The sequence below is a fragment of the Cavia porcellus genome, unplaced genomic scaffold, assembly GCF_034190915.1.
Source record: "Cavia porcellus strain 051 isolate PalLab524CR breed Dunkin Hartley unplaced genomic scaffold, mCavPor4.1 scaffold_5, whole genome shotgun sequence".
Taxonomy (NCBI): domain Eukaryota; kingdom Metazoa; phylum Chordata; class Mammalia; order Rodentia; family Caviidae; genus Cavia; species Cavia porcellus.
This window is the reverse complement of record NW_026947488.1, coordinates 44,293,207-44,317,562: the sequence shown is the minus strand read 5'-3', so window position 1 is coordinate 44,317,562 and position 24,356 is coordinate 44,293,207. Positions and strand designations below refer to the sequence as shown.

At 38.6% G+C, this 24,356-nt stretch overlaps 1 protein-coding gene across 7 annotated transcripts in view; it reads left to right on the top strand.

The window, feature by feature from the left end:
• The window catches only part of Plcb4 (phospholipase C beta 4), a 355,157-nt gene that overhangs the window by 153,600 nt on the left and 177,201 nt on the right, over positions 1-24,356 (top strand). Inside the window, exon 1 of one of the 7 annotated variants that reach the window (XM_063248711.1) lies at positions 16,531-16,665. The exons of the other annotated variants lie outside the window; for them this stretch is intronic. The gene's annotated coding sequence lies outside the window, so the exon portion shown is untranslated. Of the gene's footprint in view, positions 1-16,530; positions 16,666-24,356 lie in introns of those variants that run through there. 7 annotated transcript variants of the gene reach the window in all.

Here is a 24,356-nt window from a genome sequence, read left to right as displayed (position 1 = left end):
ACTATTTATATTTTTAAATCTTCTTGTTGGTCATTGTCATAACACAAGTTACACATTCAGTCTCCCAATACTTAATTGGTCAGTTTAGGATGTTGGCTATTACTGACCTATTTGGTGAGTAAATAAATATTTTAACTCTTACAAACTACAGCCATGATTTTGATACTGACATTACGGGGTATGGTTCTTCAGTTAGTCCCTGGTTTTAGTTAAAATAGCATTCTTCAACTTGTGTTTCTTACTCTCTTGGTGTTTAAAGTTGGGTCTTGACTCCCCACTGAGTTGGATCTGCTTCTGTTACCTTGAACCTCTTCCTTCCATTTCTACTCTTTTTAACAGTCGCCTTACTTTTACATTGTCAAGTACTCTGGAATTACTTCTGTTCCTTTTTCATATCTTCTGTCACCATGGTTTCCCCATGTTATTATGTATTCATTGCAAACTGGGCTTTGATGGATGTACAGTACATGTAGGGAGAAAAAGTTCAAGGTTCCTCTTAACAGGTGAACCTGAGAGTAGCATATCAAATTTATTTAACTAAAGCTTTTGTGGTTTTGGAAGCTTCCAAAATGAAAATCCTGAAGTCCAGGGAAAGCTGCATCTTTATGGACAGAGGTCAAATAGATGACATCTAATGATAGCAAACTCAGAGGAAAATCAGCAATGTCTGCTCTTCTCGGCCTTTGGGCACACAGGAGGACCCCATGGGTGGTGGCCTTACAAATTTTTAGAGGACATGGGTCAGGAAAAAGTTTGATAAGCATCCTTCTGGGGAGATAGGTGACAGAAGGCCATGAGCTCTGGGGTGTCATATTTAGGGTAGTTTGTGCAGAGACCAGACAATACTGTTGAATGCTATGTGTATCTCAGAATCTCCTTAATCATCCTTCTTTCCCTCTTTCACTGTTCACCCGCTGTGCTCAGCTGGCCCTTTCACTGTCTCTGCAACCCCAGGGTACGGTAAATAACCTTATCACCTCAGGTTTTTAGCATTTTGAAACTTTATTAAATATTCCCAGGGCTGAGCCTGAGCTTTGATTCTCCTACTCCCCCAGCCACGTCGGCCCTCTGTAACCCTGATGATTCTGGTCTGCAGCTTCTCCTGCTTTGATCGCTGTGAAATGTGCCCGCCTCTGATTTTTTGTCTTCATCTTCTATTCTTGTTTGCCCTTCACCTTTCCTCTTTTCTTAGACCAGCGATGGTGAACTTTCAGAGATTTCAATGATACAAAAAGCGCACTGTGGCACCCATACCATTGTAGGTTTGCCACCGCTGTCTTAAGATTATCTGTCAAAGTTTTCTTTATTCTCTTTTATTTTTATTTCATTGAGGTCATGGGGAGACCACAAAAGAAAAGAGTATAGAGGTAAAAATACGACTTAAATACACTAAGCTGTCCACTTACGTCCACCTCTGGGGTCTGCTCTGATGGACTCTAGTAACATCAGGACTCTGTTATGATGCTTCTTCTGGTAGCAGAGATTCTGCTTGTTAAAAGACTATCTGATTCACTATGATCTGGATCAGTTACATTTCTTCCTCTACTTCCCTTCTCTTAAGGTTATGGAGTGAAAGCTACGGCCTAGGGTAGAAACGTTTAGGCTTAGCTCTTTGATGTAGAAGAGAATGGGAAGTGAGTGAAAAATTCAATAGAAAAAATATTTCTGGTGGGTTTAGGTTTATTGTTTAGCTACAAAGGAATTGCTTCCTTCCGTGAGAGCTTTTCTGATTTCTCTGATACCGGTAATGATTTTATGGCTGCAGTAAATACTGCCACCTCTCTCCCCTCTTCTATGTTTGTTTTGCCTATCAATGCACTTCCTTTGCATTTCCTGTTGTCAGAGAAGCTGAGACTGACAAATCAACCTCTCAGTTGTTCTCTTATTCCTCTCATGGCAAAACAGTAACAGCACGTGTGCATGCATACACGCACGCACGCACACCACCCAATCCTTTTAGAGACATATTTGAGCCAAAGGCAAAATGGGAAACAAAATTGGCTGAGCATGAAAGAACTGTGATAAGTGTGGACCAACACTGGACTTGTGTATCCATGCAGGACAGCTGTGGGGTGAATCAACAGATGCAGTCAGGGGCTGGGGTGTCTGGAGTAACCATGGAGATGGGAGGCTGTAAGCCAAGGGCATGGCCTGGAGGAGCCCAGCTGCGATGGCTCCCTCCCTAGAAAGCAGGGTGGGCAGGAGAGAGGCTGAAGGGAATCTCGACAAAGGACAGAGAATCAGAGTCTGTCTGGGTTATGACTGGAATCCGTTATCTGTGGCCACAGTAATACTGTGTAGTCATCCCTCAGAACTTTGATTTATAACAATAAACATTTACTTCTGGTCACTAATTTATGGGTCATCTGGGCATTGTTATTGGTTTGGCTGTGCTCCTTTGGGCTTCCTCATGCATTTGAGGTCGGCTACTGGGTCACTGGACGTGGCTATCTTGGACAGCTTGTGCAAGATGACTCAGCTCTGTTACATGTGGCCTCTCCTGCCTGGTCAGGTTAGTCTGAACTTGCTCATGACATCCGAGCAAGGTTCCAAGAGAAAGGATAGAAGCTCCCAAGGAAGCTTCCTCACCCTGGTGGTCCAAGAGACTTCAGGGTGCAAGCCAAAGACCAAGGATGCACGAGTGATTAGCTGGAGGCATCAAAGCGATCTGTTGTAAGGTTCAAAACTGTGCCCAGGAAATAACAGTTTTATGGGCACATTCGTAGATCTGGGAGAGATTGGAAAAAATTGTCTGAATGTCAAATAGTCATTTGTGAAGAGTAGCTTTGAAGAAGGGAATTGGGGTTGTAACCAGAACCCTCCTTAAGAAACCATGACAGATTGAAACAGTGGTGGCTGGTATCACAAGCAGGTCCCAAGGTGATGGTTCATTGGTGTCCTAAAAAGGGTGATTCCATCTCAGGGACTCTAATTTGGTATAAAGAATGTCTGGACATTTCTTTCTCTCCTTCTTCAGTTCTGGACATTGACCTCAAGGTCTTTATACTAAACTATATCCCCGACTTTTTCCTATATGTTTTCATTTAGATATAAGATCTTGCTTAGGCAAGATCTTATATTGCCCGAGCTGGGCTTGAATTTGGGACCCTGATGCCTGACTCTCCTGGGCTCCTGAGATTAAAGGCATGTGTCACTGCACCGAACCTGGATTTCCTTAAATGTAGGCATTTTTCTGTTTAGTTAGCAGAGTTGAAATGGGAATTTGAGCATCCAGTGAACAGAAATAGGCTCTTAGATTCTTTTCTGGGCTTGAGGCATTTAGGTGGGGCTTTTACAAATCTGGAAGCTTCTTTCCCATGTTCTGTCTAAGGCAGTGGATTAGCATGGTGGTTCTCAAAGTGTGGTCCCCAGATGACCAGCATCTCCATTATCTGACAGCCCATTATGAATAAAAGTTCTCAAGCCCATCCCAGATGCATAGAATCAGAAACTCTAGGGGAGAATCCAAGTGTTTTTACTTTTATTTTATTCCGTTTTCAGTTTCTTCATCACTGAGAATTGAACTAGGGCCCAGCCTTTCTCTTAATTTTCTTTTTCTTTGAAGGATTTCCCTAAGTGCATAGGTTACACAGACTGGGCTGGACCATGTGATCCTCCTGCCTCAGACTTCCAGACTTCTGCAGTTAGAGGCATATACAGCCTTGGCTCAGGAATCTGTTTTACAGTAGGTGATTCTGACATGTGCTTGATATTGAGATAGTTACATTAGGATGGGGTGTGATTTTTACAGAGTTAAAATTGGTAGATAGACTTAGCAAATAAAAATACAGAGTATCAGTTATATTTGAATTTTAGATCATCAACACGAAAACAATTTTGGTATAAGCTTATCCTGTGTGATATTTGGAATATACTAAAACTTTTTTTGTTGTTGATCTGAAAATTAGAGTTAAGTAGATATCATCTTTATCTGGCAGCCCTAAGAAAAGGTGAAAAAATTGCAGAAGGTTCACAGAACACTCAAGATCATCAACGTAATAGAAATTCCAGAAAGACAGGTTAAAAGGTTAAAAGACTGGATGAGCCCAGAGAGAAGAACCATGGTGGGGTTAACAGGATGGAGATTTTATTTAAAGAGAAACTGCTGAACTTTTCTTCATAGCTGCTCAAATTGACCTAGAAGAAATTTCTCTGAGGACAAGGCAAGACTTCCTGCCAATAAATGGCTTCAGTAGGGGTTCTCGGTGGTTTTGCAATCTCAGAGGTTGTCAGATCCATTTAGAAATTTCATGTGATTGTAGTGCAGCCAGTGCTCCCAAGTCCTGTTTTTGAAGAAGCAATTTAGAGAGGCATTTGCCAACAGGAGGTTGGTGCAGATGATTTCTCAGAGCTCTTTAGAACACCTCTAAGATTATCCGAATTTGTAATTTTTGCATCCTTAATTTTGTAAAAGTTTCTAGACCTTTCATTATTTGTGAGGCTTAAGTTCATCTGGAAAGTTGGGTTTTAGGAAGGAGGGCTATTAATGAGGTCTATTAGAAGTGGACTGCATGAGTTCAAATCTCAGCTATGTTATTTCCAACCTGTGTGACTATAGGCAAGCTTGTGCCTCAACTTACTCATCTGTAAAACCGAAGTTAAGTATTGATGATTTTCACATAGATTGTCATGAGGCTTAAATGAATTTATACACGTTAAATATAAAAATTGTATCAGGAAGGACTTCGATTACTGTTTGTATCCTGGTCATCCAGAGGTCATTATGGCCCAAAGTCAGTGATCAGCTGGAGTGTATTGTCATGTATGGGGGAAGAGGTGTCCCTAGTGAGAAGTAACGACTTGCCTGTCTCTGTGACCCCTCATCTTGAGGCACTGGCTGCAGCTCAAAAGGAGTTTATTGGTCATATTACTTCGTGTGACTCATGAGGCATTTCTCTTTCTCTACCCAGATGAACTTTCCCACATCTTCCAGAAACCCCCAAGAGAACCAGGTTTCATTTCCCCTTGCAAATCGAATTCAATTAAAACGTTGTAAAAGAATGCCACATAATGTCACAGAGAGCATAATGACATTTCCAAAATATTTTTGAGAAACATGAACTCTAAATCAGTTTCGTTCTGCTAGTAAGGACAAAGATTTAGTCATGGAAAAATTTTAATCAGACAACTAGTTTTGATTAGCTTTATAGATCCACTAAAGATCAGTTCCTTTAAAAAAAAATTGAAGTTAGAAAATGCAAGCTTCATTCAAGGCATAATTCCATCTACGTTTGGTTGAAGCCTCAGATGATAAGTCCTAAGCTCCTGGTGGAACAAATCCAGGATTCTACTGAATTTAATGATGATTAACACTGTATAGAGTGTTTAGGTAAATTTGTTGTCATTTTGCTAAAAACTTAAAATGTGGTTTTTAAGTGAAGCTTCCCCATTGAATTTTCAAAATGATATGTATTCAGTCTTGCACTCTTGAAATTCTGACAGTAATTAGCAATGGTTATTATTTTTCTTCCAATAAAGAAAATGCACTGTGTTGTCTTATCAGGGACTTCAAAGCATATTTTACTCTGTGTGAACCCATGGGAGCATCGAGCAGACCTGAGGAAGTAGAGAGGCTTGATCACTTCAGATGGTCTCACACCTGTGTCTGTGTCATGCTTTGGCTGAAGGCTGCCTGGTCAAGGACAGCCTCCTCATTCTACTTTAGGAGTTGGCAGTGGTAGGCTGCAGATGGGATAATTGACCCCCATACCTGTCTCCATCCCCAAAACTAGTTCAGGCCTGTCATGTGTTGGAGGCAAGATTTCAGAGAGAAAGAATTTGAAAATAAACACAATCTCTTTAGAATAAGGCCAAGAATTGACACAGGGTCACTTTTTCTGCATTCTTTTGGCCCAAGCAAGTCCCTGGATCACTTTAGATGTTATGGGTAAGGTAAAAGAGTCACAGAATTATGTTGTATTGTAGGAAGCCAAAAAAAGTTTCCAAAAACCCACATCATTATTTATTGTTGCCTTGTATGGCAAATCATATAAGTGAAGGATTTTAGAAGCAAGGGCTTTTGCTGGATTTTCCAGATGAGCCCTAAATATATTCACTTATGTCCATATAAGACAGAAGCGGAGGAGTTTGACAGAGACCCACAGAAAAGATGAAGATGATGTGAAGATGGAGACAGGGGCCAGGCTAATCTGACCTCAAGCTAAGGAGCACTTGCTGAAATCACAGCCAGAGCAATCAGGAGATGAATCTGCCCCAGAGCCACTACACAGAGTGTGGTCTGCTCAACACCTTGATTGAGCACTTCCAGCAGCAAACCCAGAGAGAGAATAATTTTCTGTGATTTTTAAACCATGTACTTTGTGATAATTTGTTATGAGAGCCCCAGAAAATTAGCACAGGTATGGATCTAAGGCGGGATAAAGACTGAAGACATTATTGCAATCAGCCACAAATAAACTTACATAATTCTGTATGATGCTTTTTCTATTAATCTGAGAAAATGTTTTCATAGGCTATTACAATGACATTGAAAACATTGATTTATTTTTCATCTTTTGCTTTTTTGTTAATACACGTTTGCAGTACAAGAGGATTGTTTTACTTTGAAAACACTATTTTAAATAGAGTTCTAAGAAAAATCTCCATTCCATTCACCTCTGACCTAGAACTTTCCACCATGTTCAGATGCAACTGTTAGCTCTGTAACTTGTAGTAGAGTTGTTCACTACAGTTGCCTGTACAGTTCTTCTTTGCTGTGGGACTTTGGTCTCTTGAGGATAGTTTTACCTTTTGCATTTTTGTACCCTCTACAGGATCTGCCATGATGCCTTAGAAGTGTGGTTTACTCTGGTGCCTGCTGCATAGATGAATGAATGATCTAGAAAGAGAACATGTTTCTAGTGACCTTGTCATATAGGATCACCTTTATTCATTTCTGATCTAGCCACTCAGGTCGTTTAGATGAACAACGTGCTCTGCAATGCACATACGCTCATATTCGACTTTTGGAGGATGACTCGATCATGGGGCTCTGTAGCTGACTGGCTGTTAGGAGATGGCAAGGGCAGGCAGGTCACAGAGAGTGTGACCTTCAAGGGTTTGTTGCCGCTGCAGCTCCACCTTCGCTCTCTGTTTCCTGGCTGTCAAGATGTGAGCAGCTTTCCTCCTCCTCTGCTGTGCCCCGTTGCCATGCTGTTCTGCCTTGGAGCCAGCCAACTGTGGAGTAAACAAGAGCCAAATCGAACCTCTCCTCCTTTAAATTGTGAATGTTGGGTGTTGTGGCCCAGCATTGAGAAAGTGGCTTAAGTCATGGGCTGATATAACCCAACCAATATAGTAATAGAAACCTGTAGAGGTAACCGGTGTGCTCTCCCTGTCTCCTGTGGCTCTTTCCAGCAGGAAGAGGGTCTCACTAGGATCTGTGGGGCTTGCCAAAGTCCCGTGACTCCTGTCTTGGTCTCTCCACTCACTCTCTGGCTGACTCCTCCCTCCTGACAGCAGTTTCTCCATGGCTCACCTCCTTCATCCCCCAGGTGGCCAGCAGGCTAGTGTTCCTGCTTCTGATGTGGAAACCTCTGACCTGCTTCCAGCCTCAATGAAAATACACCTCCCTTCTCTGCTGAGGTCTCCGCATCCATAAGTCACAATTCTTGGTGCTTCCCCTCCCAGGTGATAAGTTGCACAGTTTTAGAATGGATTTCATTCAGGGGATTATAATTCTGTACTTATTTTGCTTATTTCATTTTACCTCTTCCTTGATGATAGACTCAAATGATGTGGGCATGAATGAAGTCAGCCTGTTAAAAATTGCTCTAACTTTATGAAACTTGGTCCTATGATCACATGGACTTCTCTGGGCATCTGGAGACTGAGAATGTGTATGTAACTAAAACAGAGGCTTATAAATTTGCACATTTCTGCTACAAACTAGACTGGCTGGATTTCCTCTGAAGAAGAAAGAACTTTAGAAGGATATTTTTGGAAAAAGAGGTACTTCTGTATTAGCAGTCTTCAACTGAGATGTTCTCTTCTGTGCCATCCAAGCCATTAGAGCAAAAATATATTGCTGTCTCTTATTTCTTCAGAAACAAAGAGACTGGTCTATGGCCTTTTGAAATCTACACTGCTTCTTGGTAGAGAGACTTTTATACAAAATACTTTTCCATCATGAGTAATGGCTGTTGAATCTAATGAAAGAAAATTTTAAAAATGAAATAACTATATAGTAATCTGTATTTATTTGAAAAGAACTTTAAGCATCCAAACAGTTTCTGGAAACCATTATTACACTGTAAGTGATTTTAGTCTAAATCATGTATAAATGAATTTAAAGACTGAGCACTTAGAGAATATTGGAGTTAGCAAATAAAATCAGTTTTTCAGCTTATGACTTAGAAACTAAGTGGGTATTTGAACTGTAGAGATATTGTCACTGAAAAATTAAAAAAGACTCAGAAATTAGAATTTATGAAAGCTAAGTTTGTGACATGACATACAACTTAAAACATTGTCTTACTAAAATCTATCAAGTTTATGTAATTCTCTAATATTGATACTTTAATAAAAAGTAAATATTGTAAATTTCCAAAGAAATTTTTTAGTAAAATATCAGAAGTGGTCCAAAGCTTCCTCAGAGAACTTTTAAGAAATGTGATCCATAAACCCAAATTACATTAGAATAACAAAAGAGTAACTGCCAAATTTCTAATATTACAATTACGATGTATGAAGAACTACCTCAACAATTTAGAAGACAAGAGAAATTTTTACTAATCTGCAATCACTTTCCTCAGACATGAAAGCCATTAAATACACATTATATCTAAAAAAGATATATTTATGTCTGCAATATAATAAAATATATCTGATTTATCCAATAATAGACACCATGTGGGGATGCATTGCTGAGTTCATGGTGCTTTCACAAACACTCTTAACTGTCCTCTGTTGTCCTACGTAGGTACTTTGGCCCAATTTCACTGATTTCAGAATGTGGCCATTGAATAGGATTTTTAAGCATGCAGAGCTGACATTAGAGAATCAGCCAGTAAGATGAACACCTCGTGGTAGATTAGATGAGCCCAAAGACTCCCCCATCCTCCTCTGCAGTACAGATTCTCAGTTTCTTTCTCCATAGTTGTGAAGGCATGAAAAACTTTGAAAACTTATGTCTGTTTATCCCACTTTAGAGTGAACAGACATAGGATTTTCTCCATGGGTAGTTATGCATATGATAATCTGCAGTCATTTTCTGTAAATGGTCATACAAATATTTTATGTTTCATTCACCATCTTGTATTTGTTGCAGCTGTTCGGCTCCATCATCATAGAACAAAAGCAACCAGGGAACGATATGTAAATGAAGATATGCCTGAGTTCCAATGAAACTTTATACATAAGGACAGGTGGTCACTTGGGATTGGCCCATTGAACAGTTTTTCATCCCATGGACTAAAGAGTGATTCCCAGATCCATTGGATTATTGGATAATGTGTAGTATATGTATCATATTAACTTTTGCATTCCATCAGACCTTAAGATATTTTATTAAGGAATCATGGACTTATTTCTAAGATTTGAGGGGGAAAAAAGGTTTGTAAAAGAGAGTGTCATCTCTATTATGGCGGACTATTAAAGTCCTTGTATGCAACTGATTGATAGTGCTAATTATTTGAGAAGCAGTGAGTTCTGTGAACTACAAAGAGTTTAAACACATAGGTTTATATTTCTCCCTTGTAACAAGAAGGTCAGAAGTAGATAAACCAACAGCTATTTTAGGACCTATGGGTTCATTCAGGGATCCCTCATCTATCCATATTTGTTTTCCAGCATCCTTTGTTGATAAAACTTCATCATGATATCTATTGCTTCCTAGTTCTAAGCAAGTGTCACATATTCACATTCAACATGCAAATTTCCCTTAGAAAGAAAAAAGAAGGAAGCATAGAGAATAATATCTATTAGAAGATTAGAAAATTACTTATGTTCAATTAAACAGTGGCTTCCTGAATAGTAAGGAAGCTGTAAGGGCTCTAAGAAGCAGATATTTTTAGTTGGGATCATTTTTTCACCCTCCAAATTCAAGAGAAAGGATGTGGGATAGGCAAGTTGCAAACCATCTGTTGAGGCATCTGTTCTTGTTTTGGTGGCTTTTATATTTCATTACAGATATTTAACATTGTATCATCTTCTCCCCTGGGCAACATAGCTTTGTAAGTATCTCCAGCCTTAGCAGCTTGTTTTCCATCTTAGTTGGAAGATTAAATAACATTATTCACATTTTTATGTAAATGTTGTGTAATGTGCATCTACAACACTTGAGAATGATCTTTTTCAGAAGCATATTTTCTGATGATTTTAGTTTTGGAGGACTTTGACCCTTAAGGGATTCTGACCCTTACCATGCTGTTTAGCAAAGTTTGAGGAAAGAAAAAAAAAATGAAATAAATAGAAGGGAACTTGCTCTGTGAGAGCAAGTCTTTTTAAGATAGAAGAAGACTGCATGGTTTTATGAACTCAGAGTACTCTAAAAAAGAACCATTACTCAGTAAGTCTCAAAATACAGATCTGAGAGGAGTTCGAGAAAAAACAATTAAATAGGTACATAGTGACTATTTTAGTTCTTACTTGGTTATCTTGGGATTCCTGTCTTTCCCTCTCAGGCAGTATTCTGTTTGACACAGACTACCATAATAAGCAAGATTTTAATTGTATTTTTCCTTTAGCAAGTTATCCTAAAATGGCACAAGTGGGAATAGTATGAAAATAAGTGCATTCGTTTATTGTTCAAATTTTATATCGAGTCTGCCCCAAAAATGTATCTCCACTTTAGGAAAAGAAAAACTTGTACAAATATTTTAATTCTAAATTTATTTGTAAGGACCAGTGTGAAGCAGATACTACTAAGTAGGCTTGTGTGAAAGACACGAGGCACATACCTGGGTGCAGGCAGGCAGAGGGTGATAAGGCATCTGTAGGAAATAAAGAGAAGTGGGCCTTTTTAATGGAGCTTGAATGAAGGCAAAGGTCATTAGGCAGGGAGATCTTAGTAAATCTTAGTGGTCAAATTCTCTGGTTGCTTTGTGCCTCAATGACAAAGTCCTTGAGGTGTCTGAAGTGAATACTTGGGTGTTTTTAGATGTCCAGCTGCTTGCAAGATTCCATGTTCCATCTTACCTTTTTGAAGACGCATCGTGTTTGCTGAGGGCTGAGCTAAGACCAGTGCCTCTGCTGGCAAACAGGTTGGGTACTAGGAGACTCATGTCTGAATTGAGCCTTGTACTACAGAGTCATTGTGAAATGAATGCAGGTTATCTTTGCCTCCACAATTACAAGTGCTCAAAATGGTACCTGTTAACTTTCAGATATTTATTAGTATGGCAAACTTGTGTTGGATAATCTTAGTCATTGAGGTTGCTGTACAAACGTTTTCAATTTGTCCTCTAAAGGCCTGAAGTATAGTGGATTTTCTGTGACATATGACAACTTTTAGGGTTCTCCATACCAGGGTAATACCATCTGTTCAAATAATATCATATTTGTGGGTAAAATATGTATATGTGAAAATTTGCATCTAAATTCTGTAATACCAAATTAATTCTGGAATTGTTTAATAAACCCCTTATGATTAACTACATAGTAGCTGTGTAACTATGTAATTACATAACTATGATTCGTTATTGGTCAGATAAATTCTTATGCAAAGTGAGGCACATTAGACTCTCACCTTTCATGCTCTTAAAAACTTGGGTAAGAAAACTTGATCTTTAATTCAACTGGCTCTCACTGTTTAAAGTATCAGAATGAAGACATCAATACAGTTTATTGCTGAGGTGTCCAAAAAGTAAATGATTCTCTTTCATTGTTTTTAAAACTTTTCCTGTTTCTAACATTAGTGTGTGGTGCTGGGGATTGACTTTAGGGCTCTGTGCATGCTAGGCAAACACTCTGCCACTGAGCTACACCACCAGCCCCATGATCAACCTGGAAAATAATTTTAAATTTCATCAACAAATTTAAAAACAGATTCTTTTGTAAAGGAGCAGCTCTCTAATAATTAGGAGAATTTTCTGGAGAATAAAAATATGATTGCTGATTTATAAAAGAATTTAAAAGTATAATGGCTAAAAGATTCAGAAAACATAGGAAAGGAACAGAGTTGGAAAATACAAGTGAAAAGCTGAGACGTTTAGGGATTCTTCCACATGATGCTACATCTTTTAATAGGGAAAAACTGAAAAAATGGAGGAGATGAAGACACATAGTTATAGACAGAATTTTAAACTCCTTGTCATAAAACTACAAAACCCTTAAAAGTACAGAATAGAATGAGGAAAAATAAGAATATGAATGGATCAATAACTGAATTCATCCTCGTGATATTTAAGGACACTAAAGAAAAGGACAGAGTAAGAAAAGAGTCTAGAAATAGGAGTGAGGTGACAAATTGACCATAAAGATAGTTCCTAGAGGACAACAAAACATTCCTCATGATTTGGAGGGATATTTATTCTGAGCCAGTAGATCTGTTCCCAGCTTCACTACAGATTTAGTAGACAATGAAAAATAAAAGTACTTTCAGACAAAACTAAAACATGTGCTCACCTTTTTCCCGTTCCTAAAGGAATTAATGCAGCATAAAAGTCAGCAAAACAGAAGAGGTACATATGGATTATAGAATAGGCAGATAAATTAAGCCAAGGCATTAAGGTCCAAGGCAGTAGTTACTTGGCTATTCTTTTTTTTTTTTTTTTAAACCATCAAAATGAGAAAAGATTTTTTTGTGGAGCTCTAAAATCCTAGTAGCTAATGAAATTTCTGTAGCAGAGAATATGATGAAATAAAATGTTCTTGGTGAGCAGATATAGTTATGGTATATAAGTAGGTCCCTTCTTTCCTCACGTTTTTCTCTATCAGCGTTCCTTGTGCTACACAGGTTTGCTGACATTCTCCTGTGGTCTTGTATCTGCGTTCTTGGTGCTGATTTCTGCAAGGAATTATCATAAACTCTTCATGTTGTAAATGTGATTTTCAAACTTCAAAAATCCATTTGTAAAAAAAGAGTTTAACTCTGACCTTGTAAAAGTAATAGTTTGCTAGAGAAAAGTTGGGAGGTAAAATGAGAAAGGGAGGTGAGAGAAGATAGGAAGGAAGAGCTGAGAGAGACAAGGAAGCCTGCCTGGGAGGTATGTTAAGAGGTTTGATGGCTAGACAAGTGAATTGAAAAGCGTAGCACTGACAAGCTAACAGAGGGGGATCAGGAAAGGAGGTGATGATGTAGTATGCAGTCAAAGAATAATTTTAAGATGACATTATCAAAAAAGAAGCATTTGAGCATATTTTTTAGAGGTTACGTCCCTACCTAGTAGTCACTAACTGCTTGTGGTTACTGAACCACTGATGTACGTTAATCCAAATGGAGAGATGTTAGAAGCATAAAATGTATTCTAGATGTCAAAAACAATGTGAAAAAGAATGTAAAATCTTTCTATAATTTTATATTAGTTACCTATTTTGTTGATAATTTTGGAACATATGTGGTTAGATATTTTATTTTATTTTACTATTTATTGTCTTTTTGACAAATTATTTATTGTCTTTTGCTGTGCTGTTCAGCCTGGCCTTGAACTCACTTTGTAGTCCAGGCTAACCTGAAACTCGTGGCGATCCTCAGCTCCTAAGTGCTGGGATTACAGGCTTGTACCACCATGTCTGGCTATATTGATTAGATAATTGATTGTTAACATTAATTTTACCTTCGTTCTCCTGTGCTGGGCACTGAATGGGAGGAAGGGCTTGGGAATGGTAACATGCACTGTACCTCTGAACTGAACCCCAAACCTTACTGCTTTTAATGTGACCACTTGTTAATTAAAAATTATAGTTTTGGGCTCACATTATACTTTTGTTGAACTCCTGATCAAAAGTGATGAGTCAATTAGAAGAACTGGAATGATAAATTATTTATTTATACCATTGCAGAGTAGACTAGAGTAAGATGAGAAATCTTGTTTTCTACCTTTTACATCTCTTAGAAAATTATTGTTTATTAAAATTTTGAAAAAGCTCAAAAGGACCTTGTAAAATACTTGAAAAGGAGCCGAGGAGGAGTAACAAGATGGCAGACACTTTTAAACACCACCCAGTCTAAGAAGAAAACATCTTTAACTTTGAATCCATTTCTGCCTTTCATTCCAAGCTATTGCACTGTTATAATTTTAATAGTGAAGTAACAGTCTTTTAAGAAAGTTTCTGAGTGGAGTATATCTCCAATGAGGTTTCTTTATTTTCGTAATTAGTCTTAAATTTTGGACAGTATATCTCATTTGATTTAACATTTCCTTTTGAGCAGTGTTTCCTGTGTGTTCCAAAAAAATGCAAACTGCAAAGAATCATGTGCCAGTTGATATCACTTTAATTATTTAAATTGAACGTGTATTTATGTATCTTTTAGTACACATATACACACACATATGCTAGTTAATACACATTTGCATGGTATAAGCATGCGTAAACATATAATGTGTACAATAACTGCTCATCATGCTTAACTCCTAGTAACCTAGAAGAGCAGTCAAGGTTATTTTATGTTCTCATTTTATAAATTTTCATGGAAAGGTGATCTTAAGATTATTATTTTACTTACTTAGTTTTGATCATTTTTCTGTGTTTTTCAAGTAGACATTCCTTAAGGAAAGAAAATAAATGTTAAAATATTTTCCAACAGTCAGGCCTTTGTCTGCACAGAACACATTGCCTTAGAAGGTAGGAGGCAATAGTTTTTTATTTTTAGAAATATAAAAGGGATAAGTTGCAGGAAAAGTATTAAAGCCATGATTTTTATTCTCTTCTAGTCTGAATATGTTAGTTGAAGGGTTAGGTGTTATAACTTGCAAACCAATCCTGAGTCAATTCCTTATTCCTTACCCATCCTTTCGGTCTAATGCACTTAAAGAATCCAGCCCTCCTCCTGCAGTCCACCTGCTTTCCAGTACATGGGTTAGCAAGCATGTGGACCCATCACATGAATGTAATGAACTGGGCTTCTGCAGAACAATCAAAGCAAAGGGGTGCACGAATCATTTTTTAATCTACTAGCTCTAGTCCATGTATCCATTCTGGTAGTGTTTGCTTCACTAATCACACAGATAAAGGTATAATGAAAGTATATTAGAAAATTCAAAGTTGCAGAGAAGAAATTAAATACCTATTGTAACTGTCATCTACAGCCAAGAACTAATTACATTTTGTTGGTCTTATTTCTAGTATTTCTAGACATATGCATGTTACAGTTTTGAAAAGCTTAGTTTATATCCTGTAAACATGTATTTTGTATTTTTCCAATGTACAATTTCTTGTGAATGCTTTTTTGTGACTGAATATTCTTCATAAACAAAGTTGTAATACTCTGAAATAGATCATTATGGGGAAAACAGTTAAAAATAATCTAACATTTTAAATCACAAGTGAATATACTACATTTTTATTGTGTTTAGGATTGAATACATGTATTCCTCTGCTTGGTTTTAAGTGTATAATTGATCTTATAAGTAAAAAAGATAATGAAATATTTTCTTTGTCATAACCAATAGCAATTTCCTAATCTGTCAATATTAGGTGCACAAGTGCTCCCTGAGAATGTGGAAACTTAAGCAAGTCCACATCTTTAATGAAAACAGATGGGTTATATACCTCTGTGCCCAGCAGGAGGTGAAACAGCAAAATTTGGTTAGTGTAGAGTGATATGGAGCTGTGACTTTGTATCTTAGAACAGAAAGGCATCTGCCTTCTGATCTTGTCTGGAGGAGCCAGAAGGTTGCAGTTTCCTATTTGTGGTGTTTACCTTTAAGGATTCATTTGGTGTAAACCAGCACCATTAAAGTAAATTCCACCTATGCCTGGTCTCATGTCATAAAAGCCTGGATGTTCTGGTCCTTCTGAGAAGTTAGGATTCCTATGTAATGGTGGGGACGGGGAAGGAGTGATCCCAGTGGGATTCAGGGGTACAGGAGTTGATGCCATCCAAGGATAGCCATTCCGGTTTTTTGAAATGGAAGCAGAGACCTTCGCAGGAATTAAAACAAGAAAGATCTTGGTAAAGCAAGGTGGGAATATCAAGGCAGACAGGTGAGCAAGTGAAATAGAAGGAGGAATTTTCCAGAGTCTTAACAGCTACTCTCTAGACCACTGAGTCAGGCAATTACCTCCCATGACGTGATGGAAGGAACATAGTACAAGAGTTCTTTTTATTTGGCAACAAGGATAATATGATTAAAGGTGATGGGCAGGAAGTAGGTTAGAATAAATAGTCTTACTATTAGAAGAATTTGAATAGTTGACATTGTCTTACATTTCTTGAAGACAAGAAGGCTCCTTTCGCAGTGACTTACAGAATACCACAGTTTTCACTGGACATCCCAGGAAACATCAACTACCATTGAATGTGGACATGAACTATTTATTCTTCTGCGAGCTTAGCAACTGGATATTTTATGGAACTTCTGGGCTGACATAGCAACATGTTTCTTCATGAAAAATAAAACTGCATTTTCTTTGCACTGGAATTTTCAGGTACTCTTTCAAGCCAGTTTGAGAAAGAGAGAGACAGAGACAGACAGACAGGAAGACATCCCCACAGTCTTCTTCAAGGGAATGTCACCAGTGACCAAAGAAAATTTCCACCACCTCCCAATTAACTCCAAACTGGTAATCAAGCTTTTTTAATACATGAGCTTTGGGGATAGACCAGATCCCAGAGAAAGGTCTGGAAATATATTTGTTGAAGAGGGGAGTTGCAGGCTTGATGAGTTCTCCAAACGTAGCCCTACCCTTGATAGCTTAGCAGGACTGGGACAGAGAATGGTTTCTCATCATCACCATGTTTTCTTTTCCATCAAGAATAGTATTTAGGTCCTTGATATTGAAAGTGTGGTCCATGGCTGGCAGCATTAGCTTCACCTAGGAGCTTGGTGGGAAGGCAGCATCTCAGGCCTCATCCTGGACTTTGTGAATCAGAGACTGGTGGTTCACAGTAATGATAGACCTCTGAGCACTTGAGAAATACTGACTGGATGGAAGAGAGGAACCAGCCACAGGTAAAGGCTTCTGAAGAGGCTTCTTCCACATTTGCCTTGCTTTTTCCCTCTGGCAGGTAACTGTCCGGCTCAGGTCTCAGCAGAGCCTTTGCTTTGCCCTCACAGAAATCCCCTTTTAAGCTATTTCTGCTGGAAACTTAGAGTCGCAGGTGAAGCTGGAGAAAGGCTAAGACTGCGTGTGCTTGAGAGAAAGCCTCTTCTTGTCTCTTTTGTGGGAAGCATAATACACCTTGTTCTGTGTTGGCACAGAACATTGGCCAGTGGGATGAAAAGAAGAAAGAGAAAAGCGATAAAACTGCTCATACTGCTCACACACGGGTAGCAGGACGTCCACCTGCCATTAGACAGTCATTTTCTTGAAACTACTTATGTGTTAAATCACTGTGTTATCTCCATTTTCATGTCCAGCTCTACAAGTTTCTGCAGTCATTATATTTTTATTTTTATCAAGCTTAAGCTCTCTGTGAGCTAACTTGATCCTCCTTGGTTATGAGGAAATTACTAGATAATCATTTTTTAGGATACTGCCTCTTTCAAGAAACCTTCCAGATAGTGCACTCTTGGCAGCAGTTGAGATGTTGATATCAGTAGTATTTTGGAGCCGAGAAAGATAAATTTCTGACACTCCACTTTGCAGGAATTCTGAATTGCATTTTCTCTTTACTCCCTGAAGAATCCTGGGAACCAAACATGTCTCTATAACCCGCTATTACTGCTAAATCAATCTGTTCATTTTACAGAAAAGCTTTTACTGTCTGGTAACTTGAATGGAATATCCATGAATTTTTTTCTTGTAACAGTCCTTCTTTTGTAGCAGTCAGGAATGACAAGTTGGAAATAACAAATATTTCTGATTTTCTAGATAGGCAGCAGGTCCTAGCTCATGGGATTCTCTGACACAAACGTGTATTGTTGGAAGAGAAATGTGTGGCTCTATGGGATCAGATTGGAAGTGGTGACACCAATTGCTGTAATGCCCTTGGTAATCTATGTGACCAAATTTCTATATTTGTTAATTTTTTTTTCTGGACATGCAAAATCCTTTCAACAAATAGAAGTTTGGAAATATTTGAAGTTCTGTTTACCAGTACTGGCTGTACATTGCAGCAACCTGTCGTGCTTTGAAAAATGGTGCTTACAGCCTCTTTCCAGAGATCTGAATGTGACTGTTTTGGAGACAGCAAGGGTATGCACATGTTTAAGCCCTTCCCCATTCCATAGGATTCCAGTGGGTAGCCAAGATTGAGAGCCATCGTCTTGCTGACCTGTTCTGAACCAGTTATACAGCAGGGCATGGGCTGGTGTGCTTATCAGAATGCAGGTTCCCAGACAACACAACACCTCAGTAGTTTGGGGATGACTTTAACAAACCAACCAAGCCCAAACATCACTGTGACGATGACAGGAAACCTATTGCCACATTTAGAAACACTTTCTAGAAGAAAAACTTACTGACTGGCAATACCAACATATATTCAGTGTTAGGTAATTGGGAACCCATACTTAAGTAACTCAACCATACTTGAAAAAGATGGCAGTTATGTGCGTAGAGATGTATTAGTCAGCTTTCCTGTCCCTGGGACTACATACTCAACATTTGTAATGTAAAGGAGGACAGATTATTTTGACTTACAGGTTTCAGAGGACTCAGTCCATGGTGGGATGGCTCCAAGAGAGAAATTACATGCAGAGGAACCCAGCACTGCTTGCCTCATGGAAGTAGAGAACGAGAAAGGTGGAACCAGGGACAAGAGCACACCCTTCCAGGCCACACCGGATGACCCATGTCCAACAGCACATTCTGCTACAGAACCCACTGAGAAGCATAGCACCCCTATGTTTGTCACCTTCCAAACACTGGAGACTTTTAGGGGGCTTTTTAGATCTGAACTAGAACAAGGAACAAGGCTACTAGAGAGACCTGGACCTCACTTTATTCTGTGCCCTTAGGTGAGACATCCAATCTGTCTGCTCCCCAAGCTTTTCATCTCTAAAACGAGAGGTTTGGAAGATGAATCTTGGATCTCTGATTTTGCAGTTCTTCGTGATTCTTAGTAGTGTGTTTTTTCTTTTCCCGTTTGGCATCAGTTCTTACAGGAACTTGTAACAGGAATCTTAATAAATTCACTAGGACTGAGGCAGCAAGTGTGGCTCTGGACAGCCTCACTGGTACCCTGTTTTGTAAGCAGGTTCTCAGGCTCTGTCAGAATTTCCCTGAATTGGGGTTGGGGATTTAGCTCAGCGGCATAAGCAACTGCCTTGCAAGCAGGCAGTCGTGAGTTCGATCCCTGGTACCGATAAAAACGAAAAAGACAAAAAAAAAAAAAAAAAAAAAAAGAAAAACCCAAAACGAAACAAAAAGAAATTCCCTGAATCTTTGGGGACAAGACTCAGTAATATGTTCTAGCCAGCCCTTGAAACTGACGCATTCTCAAATTTGAGGACCACTGTTCTAAAATACAACTGATGGGGTCGGAGGGAAGAGTTGTGCAGTCAACTTTTTTACACATGGTAAAAAGGAAATCATTTGCTAAACATATGAACTTCCAACACTGATTAGAAAGAAATAAAATTGTAATTGTTTTGGGAAGCTGACTCAAATTGAAGAAAAATCTGTTTTTAAAAAATACTGAAATCAAGAGCCTTGCTATATAAAGTATGGTCTCTTGACATCAATATCACTGGAGAATTCCTGAGAATTACAGAACCTTTGTCCCTGCCTCAAGCCTACATTTTTTGTTGGTTTGTTTACCCAAATCTCTTCCTAATTCTTTAGCAGGCTAAAGTTTGAAGAGTACTAATTTGCATTAGATAGTGATGTTGAGATCCTCACATCAACTTTCCGTTAGTTTTATAATATGTATCTGTAGGTAATCTGGTCCACTCTGCAGTTATATAATCACTATAGAAATAAATGTTCCCTACCAATTTGCTCTACACTTTTTAGAATTTAATAGATGTACTAATTAGTATCTATTGTTTTTACTTTATTTTGTCTGAGAAGTTTAAGATTCTTCCTGAAAATTGTTAGTTATTTTCACTTTTTTTTTTTTCTTTTCTGAAAGCTGCCATCTCAGTTTGACTCTGTAGTGCTTGAACAAATGTTAGTGTAATTTTTGTTGTTTGTTTTGCTTTTGGTTTTCTTGATGTCAGGTCCACTTGATTAAAATGCAGCCTGGGTAGAGTATTGGTGGGCTTCCTGTGTTCTGTTTTGTTTTGTTTTTGTTTTGATTCATGACTGCATCCATCTATCAATATGAGTCACAATATAATAAAAATTAAAGGCCCACATTACAGTGCCACAAAGTAGATTGATATCAAATTGCAGATTTTCCTTTTAAAAGTAAAAATTATTTAATACATTATTTCTAACATTGGAATCTCCTGAATCAACACTGAGGACGAGCACGTCCTGTACAATAACTACCTGAGTGGAAGCATAGGCAATCTGAGATTTCACAAAAAGAATGGGACAGATTTTTGATAAATAAGTGAATAACAGATCATGGCACGCTATATAAATATTGTTATAAGGCAGCTTTAAAAAAAAACTTTTTAAGTACTTAATCCTTAGAGCACTAGTCACAGGATTTTCTAGACTTCTCTACAAAATGGGTTCTGAGCAAAACTTACTGGCTGTAACATCTGAGAAGAAAACTACAGCATTACAGTGACTCAGTGTTCTGTTACATATGTGTCAAATATGAGGTTTCATCCACTGTTTGGTTGATTACAACACTGTGTCAGCTTGGTACTTAAGTCATCCACATATAAACTACATCTTCTGGGTGCTAGCTGAGCCTCAGAGTCGAGCTGGCTGATTCTTACCAGTCAGATCTTGGTGTTCCATCCATTCTTGAACTCATGGTATTTCATTCTGGCTATGGCCCAGGGCACATATTGAATACGAACCTCAGCAAATGCTAATCGATGAGGAGAGGGTTTCCGAAAGACACTAGGAAATCATTTAACCAAGAGGTATTGTTGTGAAGCCTACCAGCTGCCAGGAACAGCCCTGCCTTACAGATAAAGAAACTCAGCCCAGACCAACCTTACCCCTCTTAGAGAAGCCAAACTAGTCTAATGCAGTTGTTTAACAGAGATGCCCTAGGCTTCTGCTATGCCAGGTGGGTTTATGCTAAGTGCATCCAAGACCAACCCACTTGATCCTTACTGGTGCATTTCTCCTTGGAACCCTGACATCATTGTCCAAAATGCACCTTGTCCAAAATGTTCTGCTTGCCATAGCTTGTGCCCAAGGTGGGAAAGTGTATTGAATTTGCTCACATAGCCTCTCTGGAGATGGAACAGTACAATTATCTCAAGCCCTAGGCTTATTCCTGATACTTCAGGCTACATTGACCAAGTCTCATGAGTTTTTTTCTTTAAACAAGTCTATAGCACTAACAAGGATGGTTATTTGTTAACAAAGAAGGGAAGACATTTAAATATCCATGTATACATAATGAATAACTGAAAACCTATGAATGACACATTGATGGTAGAACAGTAGGTAATTTGTCAGTGATGGGAGGAAACTGGGCTGTGACCTCCACAGCTAAGGGGCAGGAATGCTCTTGTTTCAGGAATGGACAGAGTACTTAGATCTGACCAAGCAGGATAAGCTCAGGTCTGGGGCTTGATTGAGATATCTGGGAACTAGCCTTTCTTATGCTAGGGGTAGTACTATTATTAGAGGAGCCTGAGCTAGACTGGGCATGTGGTGCAGACCTGCAATCCCAGCCCTCTGGAGGCTCAGGCAAGAGGATCATTGTGAGTTCAAGGCCAGTGTGGGCTACAAAGTGATTTCAAGGTCAGCCTGAACTGCATAGTGAAAACCTGTCTCCAATAGACCAAAAAGAAAAAAAGAATTCAGACATGATCCCAGAGCTGTCAACTACAGGGACAGCTTGTTCATTAGCATATGTTGCCATTCATGAGCAAGGACTGTGTGACCCTGAAAACTTGAGTCAAATTAGAAGACAGTCCTCTTCAGCCATAGATTGCTGTATTTAAATCAAACAGTTCTAGAACTTCTTTGGGCATTATGACATGGGAGATTTTATTGATTAACTGGCTTTTAGATCAACTGGCTTAGAGATCAAGGTCAAGAAAAGATACCCTTCAAGGTGTTTCAAGCAGAATTTAGTAGAGGGACTGAGTGTATACAAAATGACCTGAAAAGCTAGAGTGTGAGGACTGGTGTAGACCCATCTTGGATCATGAGTCCAGAAGTGCGACCATTGCTGCCAGGGCTACAGCAACTTCCTCTGAGCCCCAACTCTTAAAACCTCAGTTACCCAGAGCAGTAGCAACAGGAATATGGCCATTTTCCTTAACACATTTATGTGCTTTTGATTAGCAGAACTCAGATGCAAAGGACTGAAAAAAATCTAGGGTTTCAACTTTCTGGCCTTGCCAACTAAAGAAAGAGTGAAGCACTGTTGTATGGAGGCAATCTACAGTATCCACTACTGGATAACCTGGATTTCCCTATGATATTATTAATGAAGCTGCTTTTTGTTGAAGAGGAGCCACTCATCTATGACAGCTTGAAATCATATTAAGATTAAAACTCACTAAAAATGAACTGCATGTTTTCATTTTTAAATTTTACTTATAAGTTTACAGACAGTAGAATTCTCCTTCTTGATATAAATTACATGACTTTTGAAAGTGCACTGTGCTAGGCAAGGGCATAGTTTGGATGCAGGATAATTCCATTACTCTAAAGAATGCCTGTGTGCTGCCTCCCTGTATTCAAGCTCTCTGACTGTCTGCACCCACAGATAACCACTGATCTGTGCTCTGTCACTGCGGCTTTGCTTTTTGCAAATTGTCATATAGAAGGAATTACACAGTATTTATTGAATCTGACATTGGTAGGAAGCATTAGAATTTCATCTGCGATGGGTGTTGATAATCCTTACCTTTTGACTGCTGAACAGTATGCCACTGTGTGCATCTGTCATTCATGACTCCCATTTTGATAGTGTCACACATTTTCTCTATTTAAAGTCCCCATTTTTTTTAATTTTTGATTTTTGCTGTTCTAGGAATGGAACCCAGGATCTCACACACACTAGGCAAGTGCTCACCTCTGAATGACATCCTCAACTCTTTCACGTCTTTCTTCAATACATAGATACATGAGCATCACTTTGTCTCCTGCTCATGATTTAAAATAAAATGAAACAAAATAAAAAGAAGGTAAATGTCTTCCCTTTCCTGGGTGATTTCAAACTGATATTACTGATATTAATAAGGTTTTTAGTCTAATTATGATTCCTGAATAGGAGCAGGATAATTAGACAAAGCTCAAGGGATGGAACTCTCTCCATCCTTATATTTAGATCAGGTGTGCTGCCTGCTGCCTGTATACACTGCCCAATGAGTGTTCCAAATGATTGAAATACTTTCTAAATGAGTATTTGTTGATTAGTTCCAGACTAACATGGAAAGTTTAGGGAAAGGCCACCCTAATTTTCAATTTAAAGAATGGAATCATTTTTTGACTTTGTTCACAGGAAAAAAAAAAAAAAAAAGGTCTTTCCTCCAGATGAATTTCAGCATATTTTGATGACTCATTGTAGAAATTGGTTTATCCTTTACAGTATAAGAAAATGCTATTAGCCAACAGCTAAGAAAAAGTTACATCATCTAACCTCCTGTTCCTAAAGGCTGCCTTGGGCAGGATGTAATTATCTGGCTTTAGATCCTTCCATCCCTGGAGGGCTTAGCTTCCATCTCTTTTCTGAAGGCTCTGTGATTGTTCTTTATCTTGAGTTTCTTGGTTGCCTACTCTTAAGTCTTATTTGAAAGCAAAACCCTGAGAGGCGTGCTGAACTGTCAGGGTTACAAGAACCAAAAAGTTTGTTTCTGCTTCCTCTACCTCAGACATCCTGAGTACTACATTTATTTTCTCCTAGCCTTATCAAGTAGCCAGTATTAGTATCAATATCTAGAAGTTAAGGAATCTGAGAATGAAGGAGGTTTGACTCCTTCCTAAGAGCAATGCAGTTCTTCTAGAAGAATTTTTAAATCTAGTGCTATCTGGTAACAAATCTGTGCCTAACCACTAATTAGAGCTTTTCTTTTCCATTTTATACTTGGTGTCATTCAGGACACACTGACTCTTTCAGGGCTATTTTGCATGCATATAATTATGCACATCCATAATTAAGTACTTCTGTAATTAAGAGGATACCTGCTAATCCAGGTTTCTTATCCCATACATTGTTCCAGAACAATGTGAGTCATGAGTCAGTAGCAACTCCTGAATAAAATGCTTTCTGGCTCAGC